Source organism: Pleurodeles waltl, chromosome 7 (genome assembly GCF_031143425.1).
Source record: "Pleurodeles waltl isolate 20211129_DDA chromosome 7, aPleWal1.hap1.20221129, whole genome shotgun sequence".
Classification (NCBI taxonomy): Eukaryota; Metazoa; Chordata; class Amphibia; order Caudata; family Salamandridae; genus Pleurodeles; species Pleurodeles waltl.
The window spans coordinates 1,123,301,318-1,123,321,599 of NC_090446.1; the positions used below are offsets into that span (position 1 = coordinate 1,123,301,318).

The 20,282-nt window shown below is 42.5% G+C and overlaps 1 protein-coding gene across 4 annotated transcripts in view; it reads left to right on the forward strand.

Moving 5' to 3' along the window:
* The first annotated feature begins 11,677 nt into the window (after nt 1-11,677).
* The window catches only part of LOC138245989 (monocarboxylate transporter 6-like), a 505,423-nt gene continuing 496,818 nt past the window's right edge, over nt 11,678-20,282 (forward strand). For 2 of the 4 annotated variants that reach the window (XM_069200114.1, XM_069200112.1), the window contains exon 1: nt 12,939-13,335. The gene's annotated coding sequence lies outside the window, so the exon portion shown is untranslated. Of the gene's footprint in view, nt 11,883-12,938; nt 13,336-20,282 lie in introns of those variants that run through there. The other 2 variants (XM_069200115.1, XM_069200116.1) reach the window with 2 other exon arrangements.

Here is a 20,282-nt window from a genome sequence, read left to right on the forward strand (position 1 = left end):
CCTCCTCCTTTTCTCTTTAAGCATTTTTCCCTCTTTTACTCTTAGGAAATGTTTGATGAGGAAAAATAAGTGGCATCCCCCAAAAATGAGTGCAGGTGGCCTCCACTGGAAACTACCAACTGAAACTAAGCAATGGGTAAAAGCAACATAAATAAGAAGCCCTGTGTCTGTGTTAAAAGTAGGAAAGCACATTGCTCGTCAAGGAATAATACTTAAACGTTTATTTTTAAAAAGTAGTGCATTGCCAAAAGATGAGGAAGAACAAAGATGAGGAAGAACACATGTACTTCGTTCATGCTCCAATGGAGGAGCTAACATAACAAAGAAAGGTATGGATGCTAAGCAATCAAAATATTTAAAATGAGACTGACAACAAAAATAATGGTGTGTTGTGAGCTGGTTGTAAGCCCACTGAAGAGTAAACAATATATCTTGCACAGCGCATGTTTTGTGCAGGCGCGACCTAAAAATGATGAATAACCTTAGTTGTGTACCACAATGCTTCACATGTAAATCTACATCGCCATCTTTAGGACAGTAGTCAGCAATATATCAAAGTTAGCGTAAATATAGTCTTTCATCATGTAGTTACAATTCTCGAAGCACAATTATGTTTTTCTTGCACTGCCCCTCATTCACAAAGCAGTAGCACTTGGTCTATCTATTTTCAGAGTGGAGTGTTGCCACCAGTGTTACATCACTGAAGTCATAGGGATTGTGAAAAATCCAAGTGTCACACACACAACAAGTGTTGCAAATAGGCCACACCCATCAGAAAGAGAAAGATGTAAAGTTGTATGTAATATGTAGTTATTGTTGTATTTTGGAGCACACTGTCACAAATGTATTACAAAAGCATGGTGTGCTAGCCCGTTGCCATTTACAGACAGCACATTTGTATAGGAATGGCTGCTAATTTTGCAAGAGCATACATTTCACGGATAGTAGCTCAGCCCTTTTGTTGCTTCCCCTGTAGATGTCAGCTCTGGTTGAGTGTAGGTACACCATCATGATCTGCTATCTAAAACTGGGGAGGACAACCCTTGCTTTCCAGGCTATGAGGAAACGAATAGTTGGTGGCAGTGATTCAGTAGCCCAGAGGAAGAGACTTTTTCTCCTGTAATTTTGGAAAAGAAGCCTACAAGTTCTGTCGGTAATATAAATCACTCCCAGAAATCTGGGGTCCTCCAATATCCAGGTTGTAGGAAGTATTTGTGCATGTGTTTTCCAGTGGCACATAACAGGGAGTTAGTTGCTGTGGATAGGACTTGTTTTGTGTTTGAGGTCGTGTTGGTTTATTTCAGGATGCTGGCTCAGTATGGTCAATAGACTTTCAGCCAGCTTTGCTCAAGTCCAACTAACCTGTCCTCTGCCTCCAATGTAAACTGCATAGTAAGAATTGAACAAAGAAGACCACTGATCTGGTTGGTTGGTCAGGCAGGTAGGAGAATATGTACATGTGGTGGGTGATCCTCCACCAGGTAGGCGGAGGCCAGAATCTCTATAACCTAGTAGGATGGACGTCCACCTACTGCACAGTTAAATAAGCCCCTTGCTCATTTTAGGTTTCGCCTATACAGCGCATGCGCTGTGAGGCATATTGTTCACAATTAAGTGTGCTTACAACGTGCCTCCAGCATGCCATTAGTTGTTTTAGTTGTCACTCTCATTTGCAATCTTTCGATTGCATAGGTTCTGTAGGCTTTAGTTCCTTTCTTGTGTTAGCTCCTCCCTGGAGCATAGGTGAAGTATGTGTTTTTCTCATCTTTTTGCAACACACTTTTTTTTTTATTCAATCACCTTTTCAGTATTATTCCTGGACTTGCAACGTATTCTCCTACTTTTAATATAGGCATGGGGTTTCCTATTTATGTTGTTTTCACCATATCTGCCATCTCTAATGAATCTTTAGTTACTTACACCCACAACTGTACTACTCTACAACCATTGTACTTTACGCTACTCTACTACGTCACTCCTCTCCACTCTATGCCACTCCACTCAGACACTCCACTCTACTCTATGCCACTCGATCACCTTTCCACTCTACGCAACTCCACTTTACGCTACTCCACTCCACACAATGCCATTCTACAGCACTCTATGCCACTCTGCTCTTTGCCACTCCACTCTACACCACTCTCCCTTACACCACTCTACTCTACGCCTCTCCATTCTACGCCACTTCATTCTACTCAACATCACTCCATGCCACTCCACTTTGCTGCACCCTGTTGCACGCGACTCTACTCCACGTCACTATATTGCACTCCACCCCAACTCTATGCCACTTTACTCTACTCCACTCTATGCCACTCTACTCTAAGCCACTCCACTCCAAGCCACTCTACTCTATACCACACAATGCCACTCTATTATACCTTTCTATTATACCTTTCTAACTCTACACTACTCTACTTCACGCCACTCTACTCTGCACCACTCCACTCTATGCCACTGCACTATACTTTGTTACTCTACTCTACGCCACTCAACTCTACTCCATTCCACTCCACTCTCCCGCTATACTCTGCGCTACTCTACTCTACACCACTCCACTCTATGCCACTTTACTCTATGCCATTCTGTTCTAAGCCACTCAACTCAACACCACTCCACTCTATGCCACTGCACTATACTTTATGCCACTCCACTCTATGGCATGTCATGCTATTCTACCCCACTTCACCCCATTCTATGCTGATCTAATCTATAAAACTGTACTCTATGCCACTCCACTCTACCACACTCCACTCTGTCCCTCCACACCACTCTACTTTATTCCACTCTACTCTACACCACTTTACGCCACATCACACCATACAATGCCACTCTGCAGCACTCTATGCCACTCCAATATATGTCATTCTACTCTACGCCACTCTGCACCACTCATCTCTATGCCACCCCAGACCACTCCACTCCAAGCCACTGTACAGCACTCCACTCTTTGCAACCCCACTCTATGCTAATCCACTCTATGCCACTCCAGACTATGCCAGTCTGCACCACTTTATACCACTCTACTCCTCTATATGCCCGTCTACATTATGCCACTTTACTCTATGCCACTCCATTTCACACAGTGATACTCTATTGCACTCCACTCTACCCAACATTACTCTACACCATCCAATTTACACCATTTCACTCTATGCCACTCCACTCTACTGTGTGCCACACCAGTATGCTCCACACCACTTTACACCAGCCCACTCTATGCCATTGTATACCACTCTATGTCACTCTATTCTACACAACTTTACGGTAAGCCACTCCAGTCTACGACAGTCTGCTCACGCAACTCCACTCTATGCCACTCTACATCACTCCAACTCCACCCCACTCTATGTCACTCTACTCCACACCACTTCATTCTGTGCCAAGCTACTCTACTGTCTCTACTCTATGCCACTCCAGTCTGCACCACTCTGTGCAACTCCACTCCATGCCACTCCACTTATCTCCACAAAATGCCACTCTATGGCATTCTACACCACTCCACTCTATGAAACTCTACTTTACATCATTCTACTCTACTCCAGTCTTCTCTACGCCACTCTACTCTAAGCAACTCCACTCTACCCCACTCCACACCACTCGACTCCACTCTGTGCCACTCTACGTCACTCCATTTCACTCTATGACACTCTACACCAATATACTCTATGCCAGTGGTTCCCAAACTTTTTCGACCCATGGCTCTCTTGACCTACTGGCAGCTGGCTGTGGCTCCCCATTATGGTACTTTTTTGGCAGTTTGGGGATGTAAGCCTGGCCTCGTGAGTAGTTCATTTTCTCCCTGAAAATATTTGGGATGAACTCATTATAATCATAGATGAAACAAAATGAAAAGTTAACCGTTGTTTAATAAAAAATGAATTGGTTAAGTAATAAACAATACTCTTCTGGGGTCTGCATAAGGAATTATTTTTAACTATTCTTTGTTTTAAAAATTGTCTCTAGAATAGGGAGCTCTCTAACAGGTCATTTTAATTGTTATATCTGAGTGCTGCTCCACTAGGCTTATTAGCCATTAGTCCATTTTAGTAACGTTTTTTAGCAGTTTGTAGTCGAGTTAGAGTATGAAGAAAAACTTTTCTGATGTGATTGGTGTGCTTTGCATGGAACATCAGAAATATTTACTCATTTCAGAAACATCCAAAACTAGAAGTTCACATGGTTATGTTACAAACACATTTGCACACATCTGCATATTCTTTAGGAGTTTGTGAATTTTGGGATCACAGTCAAAAGCTTCATCACAGGACTACGTTATTATTTACCCTCTGAATGCTCTTTATTATTTTCTGTTTCCTTTCTGCTGGCCAGATTGGCTGCGTTGTAGCGACTGTATTGTTTGCTGTGCCGCCTAAAGCTTATGTCTGTGGCTTGCACATGTAGTGTCTGCGGGCCTCGTGCTGGATACCTCATAAATGGCAAGCTACAAGAGGCATTTGCATTCAGGGTGGGGGTCATGAAAATCATGATTTATAGCTTGAAAACATTGAGTAAAAATATCATGTAAATACACCTAGACCACCAAGTAGGGCCCTCGAAGATGCTGCCTTTGCTCGGTCAGTGTCCCTAGCTTCAGCCCCACTGGATCACCATCTCTTTCCTCAAGCAGAATGCTAGTCTGTGCCTCTAAAAAACTCTAGAAAAGCCCTTCTTCAAGCATGTTTTCAGGAGCCCTTCTGTCTGATGGGCAGCTCTGTCAGGCATCATGTGTTTGCAACAGTCTCCTGGATCCAAATGCTCTCTTCACTTTTTACCTGTGCCTTAATGTGCTTGGTACTGGGCCTTCTCGCCTTTGTTCTCTCGTCTTGTGTCTCTCATTTGCTCCCTGTGTTTTGGTCCCTTTCTACTCTACTTTCTCCCTGGCTTTGTGTTGAGCTCCTGCTTTATTAAAAAAAAGCTGCAAAAAAAATAACATAAATAAGCACTGGCAAAGTCAATAGGTCTCACCTATTCAAGAGCAATTGGCAATGTGTTTTAGCCATGTTGTACACCAACGTGGCTACTAGTAAGCATGGCTAAAAGTTTATGGCATAGAGTGGAGGAGAGTGTCATGGACGGGAGTGTCATGGACTGGACTTTTGTGGAGGGGAGTAGAGTGGAATAAAGTGTTGTAGAGTAAAAGAGAGTGGAGTAGTGGAGTGGAGTGAAGTAGAGTGGAGTCTAGAGTGGAGTGGTGTTCAGTGGCATACAGTGGACTAGCGTGTTGTCGAGTGGAGAGGTGTTGAGAGTCATACAGTAGAGTACAGTAGATTGTCTTAGAGTGGCGGTAAGGGGCACAGAATGAAGTTGCTGGGTACACCACCCCTTATCAATATCTTTCTATCTGTACCCCTGATATGGATCTTTATCTGAGAGTGGCTACAGGAATTACAATGCTGCAACAAAAATCAATTATTTGGTACATTAGGTCCTTAGAGACAATAAAGAGACTTTAGTAGTTCTGAAATATTTATTTTTAAAGAATTTAGTTTTGTTATTAATCAAATAATATCAAGTTTGCAGAAACACAGGTGAAGAGTGTCCTGAATCTGTCCCTACTCTATTCTTCTCTGTCCCACAAATTGTAGTATGTCTGTATAACACTGTCTCTTAGTCTGCGAAAGTTGGGAAAGAAAATGTAATATGTTACATTACACAAGATTCTCGTGGTTATCCGTCTCCTATGCTTACAGCTATTGTACTATACTGAAACAGTTTATCAACTCTCTGAATACCTAATACACTCTTTGCCAAGGAATGAATAACTCTGTTGTACCTCTGTACCTAGACAGTTCTCATAATGTTCTCTACACTTAATTCTATTTTCCTAAGTTAATGAAGTCAACTCAGTATAGTCTTTCTCAAACATTCTCAATCTCTCTGTAATGTATTAGCCTTATAGTCACCTATAGCTCTCAGCTTCAGCCACAGTAGCAGCGACGAAACAGTGGCTCGAAGGGCACAGTGGTGGTCGTTCCTCAATCTCTCTCCAACTGACTCTCCAGAAGATTTGTCCCTCTCCTGTCATCATCTGCTTTCTGTCTCTCTTATCTCCCCAACTGCTTTCCCTAGGACACCTTTTATAATTAAATTGATTGATACAGTTGTTTACAATGTTATAATATTCTGGAAATGTTGCAACAGTAGACAATGCATCGTTTTGTTACATGGCAAGGATCGGATACAGTTGCTTCCTTTCTCATGCACCTGTATTTCTGTAAAAACAATTTTGCATACATAAGTATAACTGCCACTCTATTCCCATCAGTTATGTAATGTTAATGTTTCCATTTTAGGGCAATGATACTTTCTAAATACATGTCAGCACATTTCAAAGCAGTTTAGTATGTAAATAAGGATATAAGCAATACTGGTTCTATTGTTTATAAAACGATGTGTCAGTTCACAAGTCAAGAAGGGGTTATACAAGAAACATTTTATTTTTTTTAAATTGTGCCAGCCGAGCAAATGACACAAGTCATGCAAAGTTCAGAGCATGCTTTTAAACATTTTGGCAACAACAGTTTTGGACCTAGCAGCTCATTCTCATGTTAGTGATTAGTACTTATGATTCTTAATTTTTACATTTTCGACGGAGGCTTTATCAATCTACTGTTTCAGACTCTTGTCTTTTTCGTTTTAGTTGTTCTCTTTGTTTTATTTTCTTATATTCTTCACTTACTCTTTCACTCCTTTCTATATCATTTTCATTCGTCTCTTTAATGTGTTTTCTTTGTGTTTCTTTATCAATAATGGTATTATTATACACAAGAAATAAAAGGCATTAATACAAATTATCACCAGTACAATAAGGGTTAATATATAACTAAGGGGTTCCTTCTCCCAGACTCTTTAACCATGTTCCTGCCTTGGCAAAACTTTTAGAGATACTTTCAGCTATAGTAGGAGTGTTCAAAGGTTTTAAATCTAGTTTTAAAGCAGTAATGTTGCTTGCATATGCTTCTATCATTTTACTATTATCTGGGACTTAACTGTAGCAATTTTCAATGTTTTACATTTTACAGACTCCACCTTTTTCAGTTAAAAGAATGTCTAAGACATATTGATTTTGTAAAACCATTGATCTAACTGCAATAAGCTCAGTGTTTTTTTTAATAATACAGCTCCAGATGTACTCGTTGCTAATCTGTCCACAACTGCGGATAGTTTTCTCATTTTCTCATCATTCAATGCTACTCCTTCAGCTGGAATAACTGCTCCAAATATATCTCCCATCATTTGTGTCCCTTGATTTACGCTTCTTGTATATCTCTTAATTGCAGGTATCACTGTTAGTGCATCCAAAGAATCAACATGATATTTTGGGAAAGATCAGTCCTAAATAACATATTCCTTCCCAAAAGGTAGGTAATTTAAAGTAAGCATTTGTTCCACAAATAAAATACACTCTTGGTATAGTTGGAACATCCTCCTGCAAAATTTGCCATTCACCTACTGATAATTCAAAAGTGTGTTCACATCTACTATTTCCCACTGATATTTTCTTTCCCTGTATTCATCGCTTATATACACATATTTTCCCAATCAATCTCTCATCCAACCTTAGTTTAGGTACAGTTATCTTTTTCCTAAATTCATCTTCCTCTCTTTTCCATACATTGTTTTGTACATCATTTTTGTAATTTTCAGCCTTTTTAAGCCGTTCAGTTCTTTCTTCTAGCTTTTGTATAAAAACTTTGTCTATTCATTTTGCATGTTAAATTTCTCTCAAGTCCCTTAACAATCTTTATGAAAAAAGGTAGGGTCTAAAGTAGTGCCAAGCAGTCTCCATTTCTTAAGCTTTGGGGTGTAGATTCATGTTTCTTATTAATGGTACCTTTGAAAGCACCATTTCATAGTTGGAACAATAATATTCATAATGTTGTAATCTATATACTAGGCTAAGCAATATACTACAAGAAGTAGCATAAGTAAGTGGTATGTGATGATATGAGACTTGTTCATCTGCAGAAGAGGACGTGTGTACAAACATTGCAGTTCTTAACATCTAAGGCCTTAGTCTATTTTGGGTGGGGGCACTGAAATCATGGTTTATAGCTTGAAAACTTGAAGTAAAAATATCATGTAAATATACTTTAGACCACCAAGTATTGCCCTCAAGGTTGCTGCCTTCACTCAGTCTGTGTCCCTAGCTCCAGCCCCACTGGGTCCCCATCACTTTCCTCAAGCAGAATGCTAGTCCATGTCTCTAAACACTCTTGAGAAGCCCTTCGTCAAGAATGTTTTCAGGAGCGTTCCTGTCTGGATGGGCAGATATGTTCAGCATCATTTGTGTGACCAGATGGTCTCTTACCTCTCTACCCTCCTGTGTCTTAATGTGCCAGGTACTGGGTTGTCTCGCCTTTGCTCTCTCATCTTGTGTCTCTCATTCTCTCTCTGTGTTCTGGTCCCTTTATACCCTAGCTTCTGTGGTCTTCCATTTGTTGACGTAGACCCTGGGTTAATAAAGTCTTCACTCCACCTCTTCCATTCCATTTAAGCCCTTCATTCCAGGGCACCTTGTCTATGCTCAATTCTCTTTTTTTTCCAAGTTCTAGATTGTCTGTTGTTTGGTTCGCCCATATAGCCCTTCATAGTTCTGGTTCCAGATTGCTACATTTTTGGGATAACTACGATTTTTCCTACTGCAGTTTTAAGAGTCACGAAAACACTGGACACATGAGAGCTCAGTGCTCTAAATCTAAAAGGTGCTGTTCTGGTGTGTATCTCACTGAGGACCTGCATGGAGTCCAAGACCTCTTTATTTTTGTTCCTCATTGTAACTGTTGCCATTGAGATTTTGGCGCTCTCCTTTACTGTTTGCTAAGTCAGAGATATTAACATTAAATAGTCTCCTGTCTTTCCCGACATGTGGCTTTTTTTTTCCCAAAAAAGACATTTTGTACATATATTGTGTCCAATCAAATTAACATGATACTTGTATTGACTGAATACAGTATAATAACTCTGTCATGAAATAATTGAACGAAGGGCATTGTGCTTTGGGGGGTTAGTATTCATTCAGTATCTCAACTGCGCACACAATGTGTAAACCAGAAATACTGGTTCAAACCCAGCTTCCCCACTTGACCATATTTTGACATCCTACAAGATGACTCTACTTCACTGAGCCTCATTTTGAGAGTCAAAAGTGATACCTTCCTCCAGAACTTCAGTATATAAAAACATAGTGGTTTAAAAGAGAATATCGCTAGGTTGCATAAAACCGCATTATTGGCCATTATTGGCCATATTCCATCTGCATGGCAAACTGGGCTTTCCTTAATCACTCATGACAGTGTTGTCAGGTCATCGAGTGGGGAAAAGTTTCATATTTAAAAACTATTATTTTTAATACATCTAGATGTAATGACAAAATCTAATGTTCTAAAGGAAAACACTGGAGTTCAAGAAATAACCTATTTTAAATCTGTAAGCGTCTTCATCATAATTTTATATGATGTTTATGTGATGTTTTCTGTCAGGGCCAGCTTTAGGAAAGTGTGACTGGTGCAGCTGCACCTGGCACTGACTTTGGTGAAGGGTACTGTTTTTAAAAATAACCATTGGTTTAAAAGCATTGAACTTTCTTTTGGGTCCAACAGTTTTCAGGCATCAACACAAATGTCAAGATAACTCTGGTGATTAATGTTTCTACTGGTGAAAGGCCTGAATTTTGTCTACTGGCATTTTTGAGTCATCATAAAGTAGCATGGAGGGTTAATGTGCCTGCTGCAAAGAACATGTACCATGCAGATCACAGAACTGAGTGTGAGTGAACTTTAAGTAGCGCTATAAAAAATGAAATGTATGTCAGTGAGAGCTATGGAGAGATGAGGGGCACTGTTGGAGAGTGATAGTGAGAGAATTCATGGAGAAGGAGGTCTTGGGGGAGGGACATAAAAACAGAAAAGAACTTAATTAATTTCATGTGGCCGGCAAACACAGTCCTTGTTTCTGTTTTTATGTCCTGATACACTTAAGAATGTAACATAGTTGGAGACATAATTAAAAATAACAAAATACCATTCATGGGATAATTTGGGCCCATTTTTTTGTACACAATCAGGTTTCCCTAAAATGTCTTTGAAGCAAACGCCGTGATATGGGCCATAACTATGCTGTTCTGCATGCACTTCGATATCAGTTTAGAAAGCATTTTGGATGGTCTTGCTCTTGCTTACGTCGGATTAATTTCCGTAACCGATATGAAGGTCAGTGTGGTCGCTGCAATACCACTTGATTGATGTCTAATACACACACCTTCTCAGGACTCAAGCTTCATTTCCGGTGATTTATTTGAACTCACGTTTGTACATAGCTTTTTGATTTTAGTTCTTTTGGGAACGTAGTGCTTTCCTCTCCCCCACATTTTAAGCTGCATGAATACAAGTGTTGTCCTCACCATATTACTATTGTATTATTATTATATGTATATGGCACAAGATGTATGTTTGTAAGTTAATGCTGTTAATAGGCACTTTTTAAAAATATAATGGTATTGCTCACAAGGTGAAAAATTAGAGTTGTAGGGGAACAGGGTATAAAATGACCCTAGTGGCATTATTGATAATATAGGCACCTTTAAAAGAATAAGTACTATACCTGGTATATATGTTTTATATAGGTACCACTTCCTTTGTCCTGATGAGGCCCATAGATGAAGGGCCGAAACGCATCGACCAGCAACTTGAGGAGTGTCATGAATTTAAGAACTGAAAAAAATTAGATAAAATTTTATACCCCACATACTTAGTATGAACAATTTGTTACCAGTGACGGTATAAAATCATCACTACCTTGCATAGAAGACTGCCTTTAAAAAAGTGTTGGGCAGCCCATCTCTCCGAATCACGCTGGACGTTTTGAGTGCCTATGCACTCAGTGCCTTTGTTTTGTTCGGAATTTGTGTTGTATATATATTTTTTTGTTGTGTTGGTATATGTATATATATATGTTATAGTGATGTTTATTGTGTCAGCACTTCATCATATTTTTTTTGTTTTAGGAGGAGTGAGACAAAGTGAGTTTAAAATATTAATTTGTATACACTGTGTGATTGTAAAACATAATAAATTCCCCAGTGATCAATTAATGTTTTCACTGACAAGGTGAATAATTTTGTATTTTTTTTCCCTCCTCTATACCACTGATATATTAGTTCTGTTTTATAGCCCAGGTACAGTGGGGTTACGAGGGCTTTCCCGCATTGTTTTTGACATTGATCAGTACTAAAGCCAGCCCTGTTTTCTGTACCGTTTATTGTTTATTCATTTTGCTGGCTCGGCTTCTCTTTGGGCTGCTAAGTGTCAATCCAGACTCCGGGCTCTGCACTCGTTTGGCTGTCCTCATGAATTTCCTGGCTTGCTTGCCTCTGGTTTACAGTCCAGTTCTCATGTGCCCCGTGGCTGTTCCTCCATAGGAGCGGAGGAGCGTAACACCCGACCTGCTGCCGAATGAGTGAAAAATCAAATGGTAACAAATGAATTTATTACCATTTTATGTGTTACTCTCAGCCAAACGGAGTGTGGGGGGAACAGCCAGTGCGCCACTGCTGCTGATTGGCAGCATTGAGGGGTGGCCACTTCAGTTTGAGGTGTGTTTGTAGGTTTGGTCAGCTGTCTTACTGCGTTCAGCCCGATATGCGCAATTCAAATCTCTCCCAGCTGGGTGGGGGAGCAGGTCCAGACCTCCAGTGCCTTTCGGAGCCCTGAGGCAGCCTGCTCCAGCCAATCAACGCTTTACTCATGCTGCTTAACACTGTTTACAGCATGAGAGCAGTGTCTAGATTGGATAAGGTAGCTGGCTTTGTGACTTAACCTTGCACTCAGAGGAGTCTGGAGCCAGGGACTGAAGAACTTGAGGACGTCATGCAGGATAAGGTAAATGATACTTTTATTTTTTCTTTCTTAGATGTTTTTTTAATGTAATTTTTTTAATGAATGTATTTTTTTATGTATGTAGCGCCCCATCGTTTTTTATGTCACCAACCACGACTGCATGTGCCTCTGTTCCAGGTGCTTTCTACTTCTGGTCTCTGGTGTAGAAGTGTGATTGCAGATATACAAACCCTTTGAGCTGAGGTGTGCTTTGACCTAAAGGGGTGGTGTGGAAATCTGTTTCTCCCACACTGTCCATGTTCAAGTCTCTATGTACTCCTGGCTCTAGGCTGTTTCTACTCCTATTTCTAGTTTGTTTCACCATCATTGTCTTTGCTCCATTTTCTTTACACCTATGCTTCCAGACGATGACTCTTGCACTCTATACGCAGCAGTCTCTAGACACTGCCTCTGCTTCATGTTCCAAGCTTCTCTTTTCATACTGTTGGGTCCTGGGCTGTCTCTCTTTCACTTTCCTGTCTTGTCTCTTTACAGTCCTGGTTCTATGCTCTCTCTGCTTCACTGTCTATGCCCCAGTCATTTGAGACTACAGATCTCCGATGTCTAGACTATGATCTCTGCCCCAACCTTTCTACCCTTGGTTCTAGATCGTTTCTCCCGCTCTCTCCTTGCACTTGGCTTCGGACTTTACCGGTTAGACTGTCTCTACTTTACTTTCGCGATTTGCCCCTTCATACTCCTATTGCTATGTTCTTTGTGCATCACTCACTGCTCCAGCCTCTTGTTCCGGCTGTTTCTCTTACACTCTCCTTGCTTCCGTGTTTTGAAATGCCTCTTTTTATGCTGTCTCTCCTGTCTCTACTTCATTATCTCGACTTGGCTCTTTAAACTGCCCGTCCTGTGCCGTCTCTAGGTAACTCTTTTGGGTCGTTCGCGTAATACTCATGGTTCTAGGCTCTCTCCTTTCTTTATCCTCTAGGGTGCGCCCTCTTTCGGTGAATGGTTCTAGGCTCTCTCCTTTCTTTATCCTCTAGGGTGCGCCCTCTTTCGGTGAATGGTTCTAGGCTCTCTCTCTTCGCGTCTTCCTGCTCCAGGCCATACACGCACTGTTGACTCGAGGCTATCTCCCGGGCTGTAGCGTGTCTCTTTCCTCCCTTCTGTGGGGTTCGACTGGACACTTGGTTCTAAGCTGCCCCCAGCCTCGGCGGTTCTTCGCGTGTTATATAATTGCAGAGCGTGTGTTTGCTGCAGGGCGCAGGCCAGGGCCTGTCCTCGGCTACCCTGTCGTATGTGCTGAACCAACTCAGACATCAGAGCTAAATCCAGAAGGGCGGCTATAAGCCAGCAGCTGGGAGAACCCTCCTCAGGCCTCTCAGAGGTGGGACCGGTTTATACTGGGCGGGAGAGCCGCTGGGCCGGAACATGCGTCCTAACTCGAGCAGAGCGGAGAGGAGGAAGAGACCCTGAGGGACGCAGAGGAAGTGCAGCGAGAGAGGTACAGCACATGCGAGGAGGGGGACTTTCTATTATATAGGACCACGAGAGGTCTCCGGGGCGCGGGGAGCTGAACACCTACCTTTCTCCGTCGGGGAGAGGTCCACATAGAGCTAACCCCAAGATAGTAGGGGGGAGGCTGTCAGAAAGCACTGCAAGGGGAGGGCGGAGCATACAAAAGGGGTAATTAACACTTTGACTTTGAGGATGTTGTATTACGGCCAGAGCTGTTGACTTTCCGACTGACGAAACAGGTTTGAGTCTCGGCGTAGCCTGAACAGCTTGTGATTCTGGGCAACTCACTTAATCTCCGTCTTCTTACCAAACATGAATGTGACCTTGTTTAATGTAATTGGTGCTCGTGAACCCCAAAACCTTCGTGTCTTGTTCCTGCTTTATTAATAAAATAAAAAAAAGCTGATTTTTTTTCTCGAACATAAGCATTGGCAAAGTCCACAGCTTTCACCGATACAAGAGCTATTGGCAATGTGTTTTGCCATGTTGTACACCAGCTTGGCTGCTAGTCAGCGTGGCTAAAAGTTTGTTGCATGGAGTGTCATAGACCGAATTATTGGGGGTAGGAGGGAAATAAAGTTTTGTAGAGTGAAGGATTGCATAAGAATCGTGGAGTGGCATACAGTGGACTAGAGTGCCATAGAGTGGAGAGGTGCAGAGGGTCGTACAGTGGAGTAAAATAGAGTGCCATAAAGTATAGAGTTGAGGGGTGTAGAGTGAAGTAAAGTATTGAAGAGTGGAGTGGTTAAGAGTTGAGTGTAATGGCGTAAAGTGAAGTAAAGTGGCATGGGGTGTCGTAGAGTGGCGTAGAATGGCCCAGAGTGAAGTAGCATAGAGTGGTATGTGGTGGAGTGTCATGTCATAGAGTGGAGTAGGGTGGCTTAGAGTAGAGGGGCATAGAGTGGAGTAGAGTGGTGTAGAGTGGAGTGGCGTAGTGTGGAGTGGTGTAGTGTGGAGTATGCATGGTGTGGTAGTGCATTGTCATTACAGACAACACATTTTCAGTTGAAATGACCATTATGTTATCATCTATTCCTCGGTTTCATTCTTTTCGTATGAAACCTCTCTGATTCCTTAGACCCAATCACGTGCCATCCTCTAAAATATTACTTCCTTCCCCCAAGCACCTCCTGTCTTTTTTTGTGTCCATTCTTACATGGCAGGGCCTCACTTACAAACGCAGCAATTTCCTGGGAGGAATAGTTTGATTTTGGATATATTTTTTTGTTGACAGTACCATACGTGCTGCCCGATTGACTGCTTGTGGTGCAGCGGGTATTTGGAGCAGCGTAGTGCATCCTGATGGGATCAGGAGGATCTGCTGCGGCTGGGGCACTGCTTCAAGGTCGAAGGGTCAAAGTTGTGAGAAGGATACAAGCTTTAAGAGACTTAATGATAGTTTTTATATCTTTGTGTGGTCTTCATTTCCTGGTGGGGATTGGTGGAGTGGATTCCATTTTTGATAGGTCACGGTGAAGCTGGACTAATACTATTTTAAGTGGACAGCTTCTATTGTGGCAGTATGTCGGGGAAATGACAGACTTAAAGATGTTATTTACTCCTCGTCCTTTTATGATGAAGGGCCTATTCTGACAAAATATCCCGGTAAGGTTGAGCAGAAACCAGATTCCAGTCCTCCTCTCATGCCTCAGTCAGAGGTGTAGGGCATGATTGAGGAAGCGGTGTCAGGAGCATTAGCTTCTGCAAAAGATATGCGAAGTGCCAAGCAGTCTAGTTAGCAGGATGTGTTCCCTTCTGATTCAGAAAAACCTTCCATGTGCTCAGAAAAATACCTCAGGAGAAATAAAATGTGGGACACATTACCCCATGGCATAATTTGGGTTTTCCTCCCTTTCAGGCGTAGAATGAACAGGATACACAAATTCCACAGAATGTTAGACCTTCCAATATGGCAGTGCTCTTTCATGGTGCAAGTAAAAACATGGTCATTGGAGAATGGAAAGAGGTGGATAAGGTTAATGTGCCACGGTCCCTACCAAAATTGTACATACTGGAAGATGAGATGTGCTTCCCCATACTATTAAAGTGGATGCAATTTTGTCTCCTTTAAATGGCAAGCCAACTATTAATCTAGACGATTGTGCGGCTTCTGAGCACTCGGATAAAAAGGTAGATTCGGGATTAAGGAAGGCGTTCACAGCAGAGGGTCTGGTTCTCAAAGCCAGCATGTATGCAGCATGCACAGCTCAGTCACTGGTTAACTCTTTGATGAGTTAGCACTGGCAATTCAGGTCGGTCCGAAGTGTTTGGACTTTCAGGCAGGTATAGATCAGCAGGCAAGACTGCTGGCTGATATTTCCTCTGATATGGTCAAGGCAACTGCAATGTCTTCTGGAGCTGTAATTGCTAGCAGACGTAATCTGTAGTTGAGAGAATGGAAAACAGGCCTCAGAGAAATCTGCATTGATCAAACTTCCATTCCAGGGTAAAATGCTTTTTGGAGAGCAGTTTAATCCCATGATCTCTAAAGCATTTAAAGATCGCAAATATATCCTGCCATATAAAGGGAAAGCTGATTTGCGAAGATTCTGAAATAAAAGAGCTAAATTGTCTCCCTGCAGGGATTGAAGTCTTATGGAGTGCATAAACAAAAATACCAGCCTAGAGGTTTTTCTCCTAAGAAACACTTGGGAAGGAAAGGCCCAGCCAAGAAGAGTTCCTGACAACTGCGGTTCTCTCAACAGGCACCAGTGGCAGGCCGACTGCGTTGCTTTCTCAGGGCCTGGTAGCAAGACATCAGGGATGCCTGGGTATTACACCCTCCCTGCTTTGACTACTACGTCTTTCTGGGTGGCCTGCCTAGCGCTGTGCCCCTTCCTCTGGATGTCAGGAGACAGCGTGATTCAAGGACAGATGCGACTTTCAAATCAACAGTCAAATGTGCAATCAATCTTTTTAGTCTTAGTGTTTTTACTCCTAGTTTCTCTTAAAACAAGTGGAATGTTTTGAGCACTGTTTTACCTCTTAAGTGGTGGCCTTGCCAGGTGTCTTCTGCAGGGGTTGCAGGGAGATGAATGTCCCGTGGGCTGAAGCCCTTAGTGTACCCACCAAGGCTCAGTCTGTGGAGCCCTATGTGCCTTTACAGATGCAGACTCCCAGTGTTGCAATGATGCAGCCCTGCTTGGCCAGGGACAGATGTAGCCCCCCTTGACCTCTGGTGAATCACAGTATTTGTAGCCTCTTTCAGGCCTTTATGAGATCATGGGAGGAGTAGCCCTCATCCAATTTTTACGGCAATCACAGGAATTGTGCCACCATCCAGGTAAACAACAATCATATAGCCCCAGTTGGGCTTAAGGTTATTGGATGAGAGAATAGGGGGAGCCCTCTATTGCACTTTTGAGCATCCAGTTTTTTCAGGATATTCCACAGCCACTGGGGACACACTGGGCCTCTCTCCTCCTAGACACCCACTCCTCCAGGAGGGGCAGGCACACACCTTCCGTCTCTCTCAGCAGAAATGCAGACTTCAAGGCAGATCCACAACTCCTGTAGCAGAAAGTGCAGGCTTAAGCTGATGCCTCCTCGCTTCCGGGAGACTGGTTGTCAAGCAGACACCAGCCGTAGTTGCAGAGCAGTCCTTTGACTACTCTGTAGAGCACTCCCTTCCATGGTCACAAAGGATTAGGAACCACAACACAGTGGGGTGATTCTAGACAGACACTGTGGATCCACTTCCTCAAACTGTAGAACATGTCTGGGGAGATTCTTCTTTCACATGTCTTCCTCAGGCAGTTTTCCAGACACAGCCTTTATGTACTGATGCTTCTCAGAGCTGGTAGCATGGGGGCTGCCTCCAACCATGAGCCCCCACAAGAGGGGCCGGAGGAGGTGTGAGGTTTCTGCACCTGGCTGTCATCGGATCAACTGAAGGAGAAATCAGGAACAGATAAAAGTGAAATCCTCACCTAGAAACCTCCTCGCCTGTTAAACACAAACTGCAGTCCCACTCCTCTCCTGTACCATCTCAGTGCCCAGAACTCTAATCAGCAACTCTTCGCTAACAAAAGACCTCATGGAATTTCTGAAAGTAGTTCTGTCTCTGTCCCCCTCACTCACTTCAGCATCTTTATCTCCTTCCTCCAACTACACAAATGCATTGAATACACTGCTGCTGTCTGTGAGCACAGTTCACAACCACCAACTTGTAACGAGCGTAGCTACCATTGGTTAAACCAGTGCAGCAGCACAGGGGGCCAAGAGCCATGAAGGGTCCATTGAACCCTGATATTTACTGTATTTTTAAAACCCTAAAAGCAGTCAAAGAGCCCATTTTCCTTGCTTGTACTAGGGCCCATGGCATCCTTGCTATGCTACTGCAACAGGATTCCACTGGCCTTCAATGTTCAGGCTCACTCATACAGGCAAATAATCACCACACGTGTTACACGCACACTGTACATGCACACTCTCTGGACACATACACTGGATGCCAGCTCAAAGTTATGGCCATATACATAATAGTGGAACTTTTCCCAAATGGGCCAGTGGGTCTCACTCTTAGTAACTCAGACAAAAAGGAATGGCTATACTACTGTTCTCTTCTAAAGAAAACGGTATGGTGGCACTGCCACTTAATTTGCCACTCTCAGGATAGGGACAGAAGGCCACTGCCCAAAATGAGGGCACACTTGGTGTGTATCTCCTGGTCACAGGACAGGTCCAAGTCGTCGAAAAGTCAGCAACAGGTCTAAACCTCTGTATTCACTCTTAGATTTGTGTGACAACAGGGCCAAGTCAGTATGCCACATATAAGTAATTGGGCACTCAGGGCAGGGGAACACGCCTGTATACCATGTAGGAATATTCCTGTTCCAACAGACTGCTATACAACAACATTCTAATTTAGAGTCTAGTGCATATTAACCACCTTTCTAAAATGTTATTCCATTACGATAGTACTCTTTTTGAATTGTGCTGATATTTCTGACTGGAACAACAGTCTTTTGCTCCAGGACAAAAGGTATGTCCTCACACCATGCAAGGCAAGCTGCTCCTTGGGTATCTATTGCTAGAAACCTTTTCCTATAATCCTAGGTGGCCAACTCAAGGAGAGGAAAACAGTGTCTTCTTCAGGTGTGTTTCCAGATGTAATTTGCTCACACTATTGTAACAAGCCCGTCTCACTGGCTTAAATTTAGTAAGCCACTTAGGATAGCTTTTTGTTCAGCAGATTCTGGATTTGAGTTGGTTGTGCGATTTTATTTAATTGTGGTAACTGCAGTAAACCCTACATTGTTTTACTTCGATATGTGTAGAGAATTTTACATCTAAAGATAACCTAATTTATTATGTAATGAAGGCCATTTCAAAACACCCAACTGGGTCCAACTGCAGTATCTGTTACAAGGTTTTGGTCTTTTTTTCCATCCTCATGGGCCTTTCAATTTCCTTAGACTGTCACATTGGCATTCTTACCGAAATAGATCTATTTCTGCAGCGCAAACACCACTGAGAGCACGCGTGACAATAAGCCTGCCTGGGAAGGAGACAGTAGCACTAGGGGAAACCCCTACTGCATCAGGAGCTGCGACTGCACTCTGCTCCATGTTCATCAGACTGTGTCTTGCAAAACGATCAATTGCACTGTAGCCCTTGGTGCCTAGTGACCTTAAAATGCCGGTTACTGTATGCCTCCCTGGTGTGTTTTCTGTAGGTCCTCTTATTTGTGTATGGCATGAGCAAGCTGACATTTCAAGCAGAAAGGTTGTCCAAACGGACATAGTTGGGGCATGACATAATACACACTAATGGTGGAGAACACACCCCAGGTAGATTATCTAGGCAATGTACAAAGATGCTGATTTTTTAAGAGTAATCTGTGAAACAAAAAAAAACACACAGGTTAGATTGAGTAGCTTCTCAATAGATTTAATTACAATGTAGTGCTTATGTGTGTGTTTACGTATTCTTTCTCTCCATTCTTTTCAGGTGACTCTTTCAGGTGGTTTGAACCCAGTGAGGTTTGAGACCTGCTTGGCTATCTCGGGAGGCAATGCGGTCACTGATGGGGACCTAGAAAGATTAGACTTTGAACGCCATACAGAGTGGTGTTGATGCGATCTTCAAGTTCTAATTTTCTTGGTGGACGTATAGCAGAGCATAACACGAGGTAGTGTAGGAAAATATCATGAAGAATTTTTATAACAATTGTCAATAACTTGTTGAGGGTCCTGATTTATAATGAGTCACCCAACTTCGTATTAAAAGGAAGTGGTGAGAGTTTTGTCTAGACAAGTTACATAAGGTCCTGGTAGGTAAGCATCTTGTCAATCGAAGAAGGAATATAAAGAGAGGCTCACATGCAAGCTGTTGAAATAATCTAGTTTGCTAGGCACTAAAGAAGAGATTAGAGTCTTAGTGGTGTGGAGTGTGAGACATAGCCATTTCTTTTGTGAGTTAATAACATGGTATCATGCTGATGTGACCATGGAAGTAATGAACTCTTCCAACACACATTAAAGGTTTGAAATGTACAGCTAGGTTTCTAGCCAAGAATGTGAAAGTCAGGCGGTCGGAAGGGAATTTTATACAAGTTGTTGAGGGTGCAGGAATGGAGAGAAGGTAGGGAAACAGAAGAAAATATGCAAGTGGTCAGTGTAAAAATAGAAGGTGCAGCCAATGAGGAAATATTGTCCCGACGTTTGGTAGTGTAGATAAATAATAGAAAATGACCTGGAACTGAAATTTGAGGGACTTCACAGGAAGAGCAGTCAGTGGTAATTTCATGGAATCCCACTCCGCTAAGAAAGACTGGTCAGAAATAAAGAACACTATTGAGGAGCCTTGCTATTGAAGCCAATGTTTTTCAGGAAGGAGAATAATGTGAGGTGTTGGGACAGAAAAGTCCCCTGCATAGTGATGTCCTTACCTTGAGTGCCTCAGCTACATGTATATCTGAATGATGTTTGG